Consider the following 17,055-nt stretch of genomic DNA (forward strand, 5'->3'; position numbering starts at 1 on the left):
AAGCAAGAATGTCACAAAATGCGGTCCAAAGGAAGTAGTTATCCTTTGACGTTTGCTACGCCTTGGATCTCTTCCTTGGTTTACTTTCCTTTGGTTCTTCTCGCGGCCGTTTAGATCTTTCACTTGACGACTCACATTCAGTTTTATATGGATAAATGTTTTCAAAGAACTTAGCATTATCTGATTCAATTACCGTATTAACATGAATTTCGGGATTGTCCGATTTGTGAACCAAAAAATCGGCAAGCTTTGCTGTTTGTAGCATAGCCAATAAAAACACAATCCATGCTTTTGGTCCGATTTTTACCTTTTTGGGCAAAGGAACTTGGACCTTTGCTAAACACCCCACACTTTGAAATATTTCAAGTTGGTTTTTCTTCCTTTCCATAGTTCATATGGAATAGATTGTGTTTCTTTGTGGGGCACCTGTTGAGTATTCGATTTCTTTGTCAGGATAGCTTCCCCCCAAAGTTACTGATGAAACGGAACTTATTAATAAAGCATTCATCATTTCCTTTAATGTTTGATTTTTCCTTTCCGCAATTCCATTTGATTGTGGTGTGTAGGGGGCAGTAGTTTGATGAATATTCCATATTCCAAACATATCTCTGCAAAAGGAGATTCGTATTCTCCACTCCTATCACTTCTAATCATTTTTATCTTTTTATTCAATTGATTTTCCACTTCGTTCTTGTATTGCTTAAATGCATCAATTGCTTCATCCTTACTATTAAGCAAATACACATAACAATATTGAGTGCAATCGTCAATAAAAGTTATAAAATACTTTTTCCCACCGCGTGATGGTATTGACTTCATATCACATATATCTGTGTTGATTAAGTCTAAAGGATTTGGACTCCTATCAATAGACTTATATGGATGTTTAACAAACTTAGATTCAACACAGATTTCACATTTTGATTTATTACACTTGAATTTAGGCAATACTTCTAAATTAATCAATTTTCGCAAGGTTTTGTAGTTGACATGTCCTAAACGAACATGCCATAAATCATTTGACTCCAATAAGTAAGACAAAGTTGAATTCTTATTAATACTATCAACAACCATTACATTGAGTTTGAAAAGGCCCTCGGTGAGGTAGCCCTTTCCTATGAACATATCATTCTTACTTATTACAATTTTCTCACTAACCAGCACGCACTTAAACCCATTTTTGATGAGTAGTCTGGCTGAAACTAAATTCTTCCTAATTGTTGGAACGTGCAGAACGTTGTTGAGAGTCAGCACCTTGCCGAAAGTCATCTTCAGAAGTATCTTCCCATATCCTTCAACCTTGGATGTTGCAGTATCTCCCATAATTTCTCTTCGGGTCCGGCGGGAGCATGGGTTGCAAATGCTTCTTTTACAAATAAGCAAACATGTCGAGTGGCACCTAATCAAGCCACCACTCCTTTGGGTTTCCAACCAAATTGCACTCCGATAGCATTGCACATTGATCATCCATGTCATCATTCTTCTCCACTATATTGGCTTGTCCCTTTCCCTTATTCTTTTTCGGGAGACGACAATCTGGGGTTTTGTGGCCAGCTTTCCCACAATTATAGTAATTGCCCTTGAATTTTTTCTTGTTCTGCTCCTTACTCTTTCCAAAAGGTTTCTTCCTTTTTTATTCTTTGGAGCAGCTTCTTCAACGATGTTCGCTCCCATAACCATTGAATTTCCACGCGACTTCTTTTCAGCAACTTTATTATCTTCCTCAATCTTCAAGCGAATCATAAGATCTTCCAGCGACACTTCCTTACGCTTGTGTTTCAGATAGTTCTTAAAGTCTCTCCATGAAGGAGGCAACTTCTCAATCACGGTTGACCACTTGAAATGCCTCGTTGATCACCATACATTCAAGAATAAGGTCATGGATAAGGACTTGGAGTTCTTGAACTTGGGTTCTAACAGTTTTACTGTCTATCATCTTGTAATCAAGAAACTTGGCAACCACGAATTTTTTCAAGCATGCATCTTCAGTTTTATACTTCTTTTCGAGTGCAAGCCATAATTCTTTTGAAGTTTTGGCAGAACTGTAGACATTATACAGATCATCATCTAGTGCACTAAGGATGTATCCTTTGCACAAAAAATCTGCATGCTTCCAAGCCTCAGTAATCATAAAGCCTTTTTTCGGGCATTCCTTCTTGCTTGAGGAGGATTTTCATTTGTGAACTTCTACATGCCTAGAGTAGTCGACTAAGAACATTCTTTCTTGCCATCCTTTGAAGTTGATACCGGAAAACTTCCCTGGTTTCTCTGCCCGGTGCCATCGCGCTGCCGACGGTTAGACGGACAACTTGATGATAACATTTGTCGGCCCAACCAAATCACGCCAACGGTAGTACCAACGGTCGCACGAACGATTCTGGCGGTTCCATTAGGAGCATTAACATCACTTTACGTATCCATTCTTCTTGTCAATAATTGACAACCTGTTTAATAAATGGCAAATGAAACGAACGGAGTTAACGGAGAGAAGATATATATATATATATATATATATATATTTTTTCCTTTTTCCAGAATCTGTTTCATGATGAAGTTTATGTTCTTCAAATCGCGTCACTGTTATGAACTTTAATAATCCAACGAAGTTTTTATGTTCTTCAAGTTGGACTAGAAAAATTCCTTTGAGTAGCAAACCAGAAGGTTTTAGTCTCCAAAACAGAATACAGATTAAAATATATAAACACTATAATTTCCTTAAGATTGTTATTAAATCTGTATTGCAAAAAATACTTTGAACCAGTAAGTTAGACTAATTCAAACGAAAACGAGAATATCCGGTTCGCAGTAAAACTGTAGAAAACGAAATTAACAGAAACTGAAAAATAATATGAACAGTATATGGAAAACCAAATCGAGCCCACTGAATTCACAGTGTGTCCTTAAGGAAATTATTCCCCTCAATGTACCTGAGGTTTTGGAATATTTCCTCCCAGGATAGAACGATTTAATCACCAAAATAGCGGTACAGCAAATTTAGGTGACTACGAACCACTCGAAGGTAGTATATCACACGAGAGTTTTTTAAGAAGTGCAAAGAAAGAAGAAGATGAATATCAGAAAATTTCGTAAGGAAAAATTATGAGGATCAACAGAAATATGTAGCCTGTTTGGGAAAAGGTTTGCAACTTTTCAGAAAAGTTTGCAACTTTTCAGAAAAGTTTGCAACCTTTCAGAAAAATTCCGTTGAAAAAATGGAGGGAAATTTTTAAATTAATCCGGGAAAGAAAGAAAACGGGTCGGGTCGCGGGTCAGGATCTTTAATTATTTAATTAATTAATTAAATAATAATTAAAATTAAAGGAAATTTGGTCCAAAAAGATTATCAATCAATCGGACCAAATCAAATCCTCGAAGCGACGACGCGCGAGGGGAGACCCTCTTCTTGACCCTTTAGCAACACGAAGGAGTGCTTCACTTAAGTAGGAGAACTTTTCTTTCCACCACCTATGAGGGACAAATGCTTATTTCATAAAGCAAGAGGGAACTTTCATTTTCCCTCTACTTCTTTTCCCTCCATTTCCCATTCAGCCTATCAATTAAACCCAGCAATAAGAAATATATCATTCTCACGGGAACTTTCTTGATTAAGTTTCCGAATAGATTAAATTGTTTCAAGTATTCACGAGCATATCAAGATTTGTAATTATCTAAAACATAAACGTAATATAAACTAATATGTTGTTGAGATATTCTTATCAGAGAGATATTCGGGTGCAGGAAACCCCTTCTTATATTCAATCTACCCTAAAGGTTATATGCCTATTGTCATCACATGTAATAACAAAGAAGTTGCATCTCCTGTATTTGACTAAGCAAGGCGAGTAGGTATATTTCTATTCTAGTCGTTAATCAATGCCAGGAGCCCCCTGGGTTTAGAACTTGTTTTATTTTATCCCATAATGCAATTTAGTTCCTGCTTGTAGAGCAAGCCCTGTATTCGTAGATCGTATTCAATTGTCCATCTGGCAATTATACAATTAAGCACAAGATAAAATAAGTAAACCAAGCAAAATCACTGATAATTAAAGATATGCTAACATAAAGCTTCAAACTACAACTGCAACCTAGAATAATAGAAAAGTATTGCTCGTGATCATGGCAAATACACAATTCATAATCATTAAACTATAAAAATAGAAGAAAGAAAAGATAAACTGTTCAAATCTCTGCTCCACGGTGCTCTGATCGTCCTTGCAATGTTCTTCTCTTCAAAGTCTGAATCTCCTCGCAAAATGAGTTTAAGATATATATTTACTATGTGTAGACCAACCTTCGGCTGATATACATCGTTTAGTTCAAAACTGAACTGACCAAAAAAAAAAAAACAGTAATGTATCCGGGGGATATAGCTCAGTTGGTAGAGTTCTGCTCTTGCAATTGGATCGTTGCAATTACGGGTCGGATGTCTAATAAAATACAGAAACGAAATTAGTTGAACTTAATAAAAAAATAATAATAAAGAATCCAAAAAATACTCGACTTCTATTTATGGTTTCACTTTTCATTTACATGCAATAGGATACCTCGAAGGGGTTTAAAGATAAGAATGCCGTTTTTACTTCAGAAAATGAAAGTACTCGGCCAGATGGCGTTCCAAGTCAAAATATGCAGATTTTATGGTGGCGTCATTTCAACAAGTATACTACCATAAAATAATCACCGCTCGAACTCAAATAATTTTTTAGAAGATGCTTACGTAAGAATCCATTGGATGCATTTATCCTTTTGTGTATTAACGCGGATGAAAATGCGAATCAGAACTTTATTTTATATTCCCCTTGGTGTTTGTCTGCACCTATATATATGTCTTGAATGGCTTTCACTAATATACTCGAGTAAAACTATCCTCTACTCTAGAAAACTCTCTCAAAAACATCATCAAGATGAAAATGATAGTATTACCATCAATATTTCTTTGTTGTGTTCTCCATTTAGTTTCAGCCCAACTTAAAGTCGGGTTTTACAATTCTACATGTCCACAAACTGAAACTATTGTTCGACAAGCTGTGCAGAAGCAGTTCAATAGTGACCGTTCCATCACCGCAGCTTTGCTTCGCATGCATTTTCATGACTGCTTTGCGAGAGTAAGTGTATACTACTTGAAATTTTACTCTTTTATTTTCCTTCTCTAAGTACCAGCATCCTTAGGCACATATGCTGAATTTTGTGTGAGTAGTGTCATCTTAAGGCGTGTTTGGTACACCTAGAAGTATTATTCATGTATGACGATTTGTTACTTGTGCCATAAACATACATAATGCTTAACACTTGAAGTTCGCCCAACATTACCTACACAAATTATATGTAAAACTTCCTAATTAAAAGGGCTGGTCCTCAAACTCCTTAAAAAAAAAAAAAAAAAAAAAAAACAATAAAAGTATTACTCATCTAAGAAACATGAAGGTTGAAAGTAACTCAACTAACGAGCCATAACATTGCATGTTTTCTAATTGAGAACATTGTGAATATGAATATCAATTGAACATTTTTTCTGAAAATAAATTGTCCAAATGCATCTCCACTTGCTATAATAGTCTTCATATCGTGGTTCTATATCTTTCAAAATTATCAAATTTTTATTTATTATGCCATTTGAAAGCGATTTTTGTTTATGCATGGAGAAATATTTTAAATTAGTAGTATTGAGAAAGATTTATTGATTATTTACTTTTAGGGATTGTTTGATAACATTTTCTAAGAAAATTATGATTTTTTAATTGATTGAAAACTAAGACATTGTAGTTGTTTTGTACTCTCATAATAACTTTTATTGCATTGGTTTAGATATTTTATTTTCTCTTTGTTTCTTTAATCACTTTTAATCTTCTTAAAATTTTAATGCACTTTTTCTGTTTTTTTCATATATTATTGTGCTATTTTATTAATTTATAAATTAAAATTTTAAAAGTTTATAAAGCTCGCCCCTCGCCTATTGAGTAAAACGCTCAACCCCATGCCCCGCATTTTATCACACGTTTCTAAGCTAATGCGAGGAACACAATACCGATTGTATCCGGACTTGGCTCCCCTCCAATACTCTTTTCCTCCAGTTTATCTAGTACACCATCTGATATTGCACATGTGGCACTTTTTGAATTTAGTGGATCTAATTAATTCTCTCCATTCTACTCGCCCTCCCCCTCCACGCTGTATAGTTAAACCGTGACTAATAATACAAAGCTGATGAAATCTTGCAACATTTTACTATCTGTTAAGAGGTTATTTTAAAAAAAAAATCTGTAGGAAATCTCAAAATAATGAGAAATTAAATAAAAATGGAGAGAAGAAAAAATATTTTTCAAAGCTTTTGCCATTTTGTAGCGACAATTTGAAAAATAAAATAAAATATTTGCTTCAGAAAATTTGAAATATTAAAAATCACTATGTTGACCTTGAAAAAATAATTTTCTTTTAAAAACATTTAGCTATGAAATATTTCAAGAACATCTTATTATGTACCAGAACTATTGTTTTCTGATTGAAAATTTTAATATCTTCTTCATGGGTATAAAACACAGTCTTTATCTTTTGGAGTTTGATATTTGGATTTCTCATTGTTGTGTTTTGAACTGGGTGGGTGATGATGTGAATCAAGGAGAGAAAGAGGGTATATCACATAATAGGGAGGTGGGTATGAATTGATAAATCATAAAATCTGGTCCAATAAATTTAGTAGCTAACATGTGTCCAGAATCGAACGGGGTACTGGACAAACTGAAGGAGCACTGAGGTGATCCAACTCCCTTGTATCCATTGCTTCGTCAATGGCACTGGAGATGAACATGTACATTTTGTCAACATCATTTTCTGTTTTTGTCCACCTGTACACCCTCTGTGTCAATTTATAATAGCGTAGTTTAACTGCGTTGGAAAGAAATGAAGAGTTTGAAATTTTATAATTTTAAACATGCTATAGCATTTGTGAGATTGTAAGTTTTATGAAATTTGTGATTCTTAAATATGCCATAACAGGCAATTGGTAATAAAAACTTGTTATTAGCGATAAAATGGGTAATTGAAGTTAAATTGTTTCCAAATATATAAAGTTATCATTCTTTAGGAAAAAGACTAATACAGGATAGGGTGAAAATTATTTACCTAATAAGAAAATAATGTCATTCAATTTGGAACGGGGTAATATTTAAGAAATTAAAGAAAAAAACAAAACAATGCATGATATCGTTCCTAAAGGTATAATTGGATTTCAGGGTTGTGATGCATCCATCCTCATAAAATCAACAAAGTCTAAGCAATCAGAGAGAGACGCCGGACCAAACAAAACCGTACGAGGTTTCAAGCTGATCGATAAAATCAAGAAAAGCTTAGAAATTGCTTGCCCATCAACTGTTTCATGTGCTGACATAATAACACTAGCGACCAGAGATGCTGTAGCGTTATCTGGTGGTCCTAGCTATGCAATTCCAACTGGAAGAAGAGATGGTCTAGTTTCAAATTTAGCAGATGTAAACTTGCCAGGCCCATCATTAACAGTTCCACAGGCTCTCCAGTCTTTCATAAATAAAGGACTTTCGCTAAATGATATGGTGACACTATTAGGGGCTCACACTGTTGGAGTTTTGCACATTGCAATTTTTTTCAAGGTAGGCTTTCTCCAGTACCTGATAAGACCATGGATCCTGCATTGGCTGCCCAATTGTCGAAAACTTGTGCTAAAAGCACTGCAACGGCATTTTTGGATCAGAATACATCTTTTACTATGGGCAATCAGTATTTTAGACAAATTATGTTACGGAAAGGTATTCTGAAAATTGATCAAGAACTTACCTTGGATAAGTCCAGTGCTCCAATTGTCTCAAGTTTAGCTGCCAACGAGAATTCCTTCAGACAGAGTTTTGCAAATGCAATGATAAAAATGGCTAGTATTGATATTCTAGTTCGAAGTGCTGGAGAAATTAGGAAAAATTGTGGGGTATTTAATACCCCAAATAAGAAGGCCGGTCACAAGGTCCTTTAGGAAGCATATGTTATAATAAAGAATTTTGACATTATAACTTTTATTTACCTAAAAGATGTTAGGTGTATGTTTTTGCCTTATTTTATTGGAAGTGTAAAATATCTTGGTAAATTATCTTTTTGTGTTATCTAGACGCATTTATATGTACTAGTTTTGAATATGTGCGTCGCACGTGTATCCCACACGATAAGTAATACAGATGGTATAAGTCATATTAAAATGAATTTGCATCTTAATGAGTACTACTAACTTTAAAGCGAAAAAGTAAACGCTGAAGTTGATAATTGATGTGCCGGAATTTTGGCACATCTAATGCTCTTTAACTCTAAGTTTTACTTGTTTTCGAGCAAGTTTGTGTTAGTTTGATGTGTTTTATGTGTTGTGCAGGTATTTTGAAGTTAGAATGCTCGGAAAGAGAAAAAACGAGGAAAATAAGAAATCTGTTCTGATAAGCATAAGGACGGACCGTCAACATGCTCGATGGTCCGTCAAATCGCCTCGTCAATAAGTTCCTGCGAAGTAACAAAATCATCAGATCGTCGACTTTCACCGTCGACATGATCGACGGTCCGTCAAAGTGCTTCGACGGTGGAGTTCCTGCAGATTGATAAAAGTATACTCAGATCATCGATATGGTCCTATATATGTGGTTGATGTATCATATATGTGTTTAGGACCCCCTCAGCTTTTCTTTGCCATGGTTCTTTTCCTGAGGGGTTTATTTCTTGCTGAACCTGGAATGTTTAGGTCATGTTTAGATAAAGTTGAGTATTGTTGACTTAAGTGGTGGTGGTTTGATTAACTTAAGGTATCGTCTTATTTTGATTTTAAGAAAAAGTACTCCCCTCCGAAAATTTTGAAAAAAAAAAAAAACTGGACTTGATTGTTTAATTGACATGCATGCTTCTTTGTGTGACATTTAGATTATTGGGTTACCTTGTGTGCGAAATTATAGCAGGGAGACTAGTGTGTTGACAATTCTGATGCCATGCGTTGTGAGGTTTTGTGGATATATTCTCTAGTTGTGTATGTAATCTAGAACTTGCCTGGTTAGTCGTGCTCGCATTTCAAGATAAGTGAAGTTGTGAAATGATCTTAGGCTTTGTTTGTGTTAGGAACCCCTATTTAGCCTAAATATAAGCCTACCCATAGATTAATATCCCTTGTTAGCCATTTTGAGCCTAAAAACCTGTTTGTTTGACTAGCCGTAACAAGCCGATACCCGTTCTAAATATCCATCTCTTTTTGCACCCGGTCCCTCCTTGGCACTAAAATGATAAGAGTGAGGCTAAAAGCCTAAGTTCAGTGATAGGTGGACTAAGGGAATATGAGGCATAAGCCTAAAGTGGGGTTGAAGTAAAGTGCCTAGTTAAAAGATAGCTGTGTGGTAAGTAAAAAAAAAAAAAAAAAGAGCAGCAACCAAAGAAAAAAAAATGTGTGTAGAGAAGTAGAATCACAATAAAACCACACCAGGCAACAAAAAAAGAAAGAAGGGAAGAAAACAAAAGGCAAAAAGGGTAAAAGAGAAAAATAAGATGTAGTGTTCAAGGAGGGTGAGTCACTGTTATCCAAATATCTATCCTACCCGTCCCCAAGCCTACATTACAACCTTGAAAAAATCCTAGATCGATCACGACGAACCGTCCAAAGTCATGGCGTCGAAAATAAGGGCAAGCCTATGGTATTTGCATGTATAGCTGTAGAGAATTTCTTTGTGAGTGTGAGTGTTTTTCTTCTCTCCTTTGACTTCTGTCCCATTCTGTGTGTACATATATGTTGGGACATTCTTTTGTCTTTGTGAGGGCATTAGAATTTGTTAAGTGACTGGTTTCCCGTGAGTCTTGATTCGTGTGCGCTATGGATTCTATGATAACTAGATGTCATAAATTGAAGCCTCATGGTTAGTTGCAACGAGTCCTTGATTGATTTTTGTCTTTTATTGGGAGAGTCATTGTGATACACTTGATATACGGAAGTTAATTGCCACAAAACACCGTGGTGACTTTGCTTTGTGATATCGAGACATTTGTGATCGTAGTTCGTTAGTTGATTTGCTTGAGGACAAGCAAAGACTTTAAGTTGGGGGTGTTGATGTGCCGGGATCTTGGTGCATCTAATGCTCTTTAACTCTAAGTTTTACTTATTTTCGAGCAAGTTTGTGTTAGTTTGATGTGTTTTATGTGTTGTGCAGGTATTTTGAAGTTGGAATGCTCGGAAAGCGAAAAAACGAGGAAAATAAGAAATCTGTTCTGATAAGCATAAGGACGGACCGTCAACATGCTCGACGATCTGTCAAATCGCCTCGTCAATAAGGTCATGCGAAGTAACAAAATCATCAGAGCATCATCAGATCGTCGACTTTCACCGTTGACATGATCGACGGTTCGTCGAAGTGCTTCGACGGTGGAGTTCTTGCAGATTGATAAAAGTATACTCAGATCGTCGATATGGTCATCGAGCATGTCGACGACCATCGAAGTGCAAAGACGACCCGTCGAAGTGCAAGCCGAGCTGGAACAGTCGAGATTGATTATTCCGAGTTTGACTTGTATAAATACCTGTTTAGGTTTTATTTTTTAGACATCTGGAGTTTTAGACTTGTAGTAATTACTTTTGAGTTGTTATTGCTTTTGAAGATTTCCAGACAATTACATTCATTGCTTTCAAGTTTTATTCGTAAGTTCAATACAATAATTCAATTATGCAATCTTCAATCTTTTATTGTTTTCTTGTTGCCATGAGTAGCTAAACATCTTTACTAAGGTTGTGAACCCAAGGATGGGTGTGTTGTGATTGGGGATTGTGAAAGATATATGCATAATGGATTGTTAGGATTTATATGTTCTTCGTTTTCATCATATAGTTAGTGGTTGCAAACATTAGCTAACGCCATAAACTTTAATTTATTTGGGAAAATAGCTAGGGTTAGGTAAGAACAAATAACAAGAACTCAGGGCTTTAAACCTAGTTTGATAAATTCACTTAGGAATAAGAGGAATTTACTTGGCATAATTAACCGTTCTTCATGCATACTTTCTTATCTTTGGAAAAAGCATAGAAAGAAATAATCTTTTCTTATTGGGAAATAGTTCAGATTCACATAGAGGTTAAGTGCATCCATACAAACAGTCCATTAGAAGTATATCAAGATCGATGCCCACGATCATACACTTTATCTAACGGGAACACAACCTTGGTTCTTTTACCCATATATTTACAACTTTAAATTTCCAGTCACTTTAAATTAGTCCACAACCCAAATCAACTATAAAACCCTTTTCTGGAATACACTAGGACCGCAAGATTAGTACAATACTTGTTTAGTAAACGTTTCACACCATATTCTTTGTGGGATTCGACCCCAACCTCGTTGGGTTACTATATTTGACAACGTCCGCGTCATACCATTAATCGGTGTAATTTGAGCGTATCAATAATCTAACATTAAATATAGATTACCGAGTTAATGCAACTTCCAAAAAATCATTAAAATGTGAATAATTCGATCGGAAGCCAGGACGTGGAGCTGAACCTCCAATTATCACCTATTTTAGATTTAGATAACATTAAGGGTAAAATGCCATCAAATTTAATACAAGTATTAGACCAAAGAAGAGAGTGGGGAGGAAAAGAAACTTACCTGAGAATTCATCCAAACAGGAAAAGGGCCAAAGTATCTCAACTCAAACCTAAGAAAGGAAAAAAGAAAATATTCCTCTTGATCAGCTCATCACAACTTTTAATCTCGCAAGAAGAAAACGTGCATGGTTGAGAAGATAAAGTACATTCCAATACTTCTAACAATAACTCCAACGATCACAATTCACAATAGCAACATATATAGCCGTAACATAATTTATATTATTATAGTATAACATAATCTATAGATACCAATATCTAGACGGGGTCCATGATTTAGGCTTTATGGATTTAATAATCTTTACGGTTTTAGCATTCCACCCATTATATATGTTTGAAGTTATAGCTTCATATCTATTACTTGTTTCAATTTTCGTAAATTCTTACACGTAAGTTTATGCTCCGTGTCGAAAATATACTGGGTTCAAATAAATTCGATACCAAATATTTTACATTCGCTTCTTCCGGTATCACGTTATCGAGCTTTATTGATACTAAAAATAAAAAATAATTGTGACAATAACAATGAAAGTGAAAATTAAACTAAGAATGTACTCATCCATATTATTTTACCTTCACGGCATCCTCAACACCTCTAAAAGCCTACTGGGTTTTCGGCTCAGTGTTTCTTTGAATTCAACATAGCCATCAAGCCCATCCGATTACGTTGTTGTTGAGATTGATACTGTTTTCTATGTAGGTAATTTGCTCTTGGTTAGATAGCCTCAAGTAATGCTTAGAGACCAAAAGTTTCAAAACTGATAAGAGTAAATATAGTATTCCAAATAAAACATCATATTTACTTAGCTTGGAATACCAAAAGTTGCTAGATTTTAATGTTGACAGACGTTTCTTAAAGGGAACATGGACACTTCATCTGAGAAGGGAATAGACTTGAATTGTGATTAATTAGCACGTTCTCTGAAGACTGTATTATCATCTAAATGCAAGTACATGAATTATGCCTTTTTATTTACCTGGTAATTTATTATGATACAGATTTATTGCTTACTGATATCTGAAAGCAAATAGTCTAATTTTGCAACCTAGGAGCTGAAAAGCCTTCCCAGTGATGTTGGGCCAAAAAATTGCATATATTTATTCATTGTTGCCTCACATTTTAATACTTTTATTAGTCTTTTGAGTGTTATTATAATGATTTGTGCTAATATTATATTTTTACTATGTAGGAATAAAGCGGTGTGAAGATAAAGAGATTTGGAACAAAAATGAATTAAAATGAAAAAGAAAAGAAGAAAAGAAAATAAAGGAGAGGCAAAGTGGGAGAGCGTCAATGATGGCCTAATCATTGGCCCTTATTGTTGTAATGAGTGGAATTTAAAGAAATCAAATTTGTAAGGAAGAAAGCAACGAATGAATTTGGCAAAACCACGTTACCTGGCAGCGATCATGCGACGCGGCAGTGCCGCAACTAATTCTCTTCTCTGAATATATTTTGGCTTTGTGCCACCTGCGCGACGCACAGGTGGCGCAAGCCTGCTATTTTTCCTTGTTCGAGTTGGATTTGGTTTTTAAAAGTTCATGTCTTTTGGTATCCTATAAATACATATTGTTTACTCTTAAATCGGTAACAATTAAATTTGTAAGTGGTTTATAGGATACGTGGTTAGATTAATAAGTTATATATAATAATAATATGCAAACAATAAATGTATATTGATGAATAAGAGATAGTAAAGCTTTAAGAAACCAAATTGCAGACTCTGAGAATTGGTCCGATTTTGAAAATAACTTCTCTAACCCGAGCCAATCAGTAAGAAGACTCCTTTCTCTCTTTTTCAGATTACAAGTATGATGAATGGTCCAAAACTAGCCCAAAACTAGCCCTCAAAATGAAGGGGGTACATTCCTATTTATAGCTACAAATAGATGGGCCTTAGTACAACCTAAAAAAGGCCTTTTAAGAAAACCCTAAAGTGGATAAGACGGCGTCCGTACGGATGTCAGCGAAAATGACGAAACGGTTAGGTGACGTGTAGCCTAGCCCGTAACGGATACTCCGAGCCTATGTCGAGTGTCTTGCCCTCAGGTTCAGGTTTTATGTGCTTATCAACATACCCTCGGTTTTGACACTTAGTTGGAAGAACTCAAAACTCCTCGGCCCTCGTTCCTTTCGATCTTATCCGAGACTAACGAACTCGTTCTTCTCCGACCTCACACCGGACAACTGTGATATTTACTCTGGTTTTTACCATATACAGATTGCTTTGGTTTTCTTGCATATAGATAGTCCCCACACTTCTCGGATCGAAGTTTCATCGAAGTGACGGGAAGTGGATTGATAACCTCGGTGACTTCCTTAGAAAGCTTCCCTTTGAAAACAGGCCGGAAATGATATGCCTCTTCATGTCACGTCTCTTTGACCCCGGACACGTGTCTTCTCTTGGTTGGACGACTTCGGTAATCGCCTCAAAGTTTCATCTATAAAAGGCACCACAGTCATTTTCACTTTTCACTTTTTATCTTTCACCTCCTTTGATCGTTTCTTTTCTCTTGCTCCTCTTGTTAAATTTTTTCTCGCGTTTCTGAGCTTCGATATTTTCCGAGAAAACTCCCATCCGAGGTCCCAAAATCCATTCAGTTTCTTGGAAAATTTTCTTTAATCCTTCATAACTTCATCCATTCCATCCCCAAATCTTCATATCTTCATATTTTTGTCTTTAAACCTTCATATCTTCATACTTTCATCTTCAAACCTTTATGTCTTCATATTTTCCATCTTCAAGTCTTCAAATCTTCACACTTCGATCTTCAACCTTATAAAATGGCAACGAACACCAAAGCTACTTCCAAAAATGTTCGCTCAGTTTCTTCTCCGAATACTGAGGTTGCCCCTAGCCCCGGGGGCAAAACACAAGCTAGCTCCTTTGAACCACAGGCCAAGGACATAATTCCTTTGAGATACAATTTCGACCATGAGTTCGTTGTCGAAACAACTATAAAGAAGTCTGATTGGGGTTACGACGTCAGGCGTTACCTCTCATCGATCCAAAACTTGTTGATCCCAAACGCACACGCAAGTATACGCAGTCGTACAAGTAATATAGGATTTTTAAGTCCAGATATCGTACCCACAGGGACTTATGATTAACTATTTACTTAATTAAACTAATGTTAATTATCTAAACAAGAAATAATATCCAAATTTATATTTATAAACTAAATAAAAATAAGATAAAACAAATAATGAACTTCAACCAAGAAAGAGTAGATTTTTATCGGAGAAGAGATAGATCTAGGGCTATGACCACTAACAATCCAGTTGAGTCTTCAAATTATTATACCTATGGGTTTGTAGTTGACAGGTTAATTATAACTTTATGAGTATCTTCCTAGTTGCTTACAAGCCTGTAGATGCTACTATAACACCAATATTCCTATGGTCATCAGAGGTAACAAGAACGCATTTACTACTCCGTATTCAACTAAGCAAGGCTAAAGGGTATATCCCTATCCTCAGTAGCAAATAAATTACTCGAACAAACTTTATTTATTCTTATTACGCATGCAAATTCCCTATCCCTAGTTCAATTCACACGCCACAGATAGTGCTCAACTATTTCGTCAAATAATCAAACAATTAAGACGAAGAATAAATAAATAACCCAAAGATGGAAATCAATAGATACCAACAATCATCAAACCACAACTTTCATGATAGCGTCAAAACCCTAGAACTAAAGAGTTTAGCTCCACATAGACATGGAGGAAAACCAACAAATCATCCGAATAAAAATGTCAAAATAAATATTACAGAGAAGAGAAGGTAAAACCCTGTAACTACGGCCTCCACGGTGGCTCCAAGCTCTCTCTAGGTCCGCAGTTCTGAACTAAGGGTTTTAAGTTATCCAAAATTATGTAAAAATCTGTCTTATGTAATATTTATAGGTATAGGAAAAATCCCAAAAAAAATAACTGAGTCCAAAAAGAATTGGAAGATAATTGTAGTCCGAAAATCCACTTGATGCATCACTGTGTATTCGCGTGAAAATTTGACGCCTCACGTTGGTTGCTGGTAGGTAAATTATAATTGTTTCCTTTACTTTTCATTTTTTTCTTTCCTTTTCTTTTCAATGTCAATCATTACACAATAAAGTGTCCATAATTAAGCCATCATTACGTCTCCTCCTCCTCCTTTCTTTCTTCTCTTTTCTTTTCTTTTTATTCCACTTTTTATTCAATTTTTGCTCCAAATCTCTTTATCGTCACACTACTATATTTATACATAATAAAAATATAATATTAAGCATAAAGCAATATAATAGTACTAAAAAGATGATTAAAAGTATTAAAATTGAGGAAATTAATAGCTTAATATATGCATTTTAGGCCGAACATCACCCCCAGCCCCGGGGGCAAAAATACAAGCTAGCTCCTTCGAACCATAGGCCAAGGACATAATTCCTTCGAGATACAATTTTGACCATGAGTTCGTTGTCGAAATGGCTGTAAAGATGTCTGATCGGGGTTACGACGTCAAGCGTTACCCTTCATCGATCAAAGAGGCGCACCTTCCAGAGTCCGAACTGAGTGTGGTTGGGACAACCGCCCTATAGAGATCATTGTTCCCAGTGATAATGAAGCAATCACCGACTTTAGCGAGGGGTTATTGTTTGTTTACACATACCCTTTTACTTTCAAGCTTGACCCTCCAATAGACCTGGTCAAATTGGTCCAAATGTTGGAGGATCGTGGCCTGCCTTTACCTTTTAGCCAACAATGCGAATGTCGAGTTCATCCTGCACCATCTGGTCCGGCTATATTGCCCGAGGATCTTTCGTGGCGGAGTTATAAAACTCACCAAACGAGGGAAGAACCCCATTCTTTCCTGCGTCGATGAGAATAGAGAACCGGGCTAGTATGAGCATTTTGTTTGGGTCAGAATTGCAAAAATTATACCGGAGAAGTTCATGCCTTTTCCCGAGAGGTGGAACGACAGACGTAAGTTTATAGGGCTTACCCCTTTTTATGTGCCTTTGATCATTTCTCTAACTATCTCCGATGTTTCGGCTGAAGGATGGGTTCTGGAAGCGATATGTCAATTCCCTAGGTGGATCGAGAGTATCATAAGCCAACATCCGCATCAAGAGCATACATGGAAATATCTGTCCCACGACAAGTGGGTAGCATAAAATCATGGTATCCTACTCTTTCCTTCGCTTTTGTGTTATTTTTCCTTTTGTTCAACTCCTTTCTGATCCAAACCATTTTGATATTCAGGTTTGGCAAGAGGCTCTTCGACCCCATGGTCGGCACCAGCAGATGAACTATAGACGTCGAGTTCAGATTTTGATATTTCAGAATCAGCACGGCTTATAGCTGAGGCTGAAAAGAAGAAAAAGAAACCCAAGTCCTCCAAGGGCCATAAAAGAAAGAAGAGTTCGAAGGACGCAATGGGT

General features: G+C 36.0%; 2 pseudogenes; one reads left to right on the forward strand and one right to left on the reverse strand.

Annotated features, from left to right (window-relative positions):
• Nucleotides 1-449: 449 nt before the first annotated feature.
• LOC132031538 (uncharacterized) lies at nt 450-2,282 on the reverse strand (annotated as a pseudogene).
• A 2,285-nt stretch (nt 2,283-4,567) lies between these two features.
• LOC132031539 (peroxidase 44-like) lies at nt 4,568-8,107 on the forward strand (annotated as a pseudogene).
• Nucleotides 8,108-17,055: the final 8,948 nt, after the last annotated feature.

The sequence above is a fragment of the Lycium ferocissimum genome, chromosome 9, assembly GCF_029784015.1.
Source record: "Lycium ferocissimum isolate CSIRO_LF1 chromosome 9, AGI_CSIRO_Lferr_CH_V1, whole genome shotgun sequence".
NCBI classification, from domain to species: Eukaryota; Viridiplantae; Streptophyta; class Magnoliopsida; order Solanales; family Solanaceae; genus Lycium; species Lycium ferocissimum.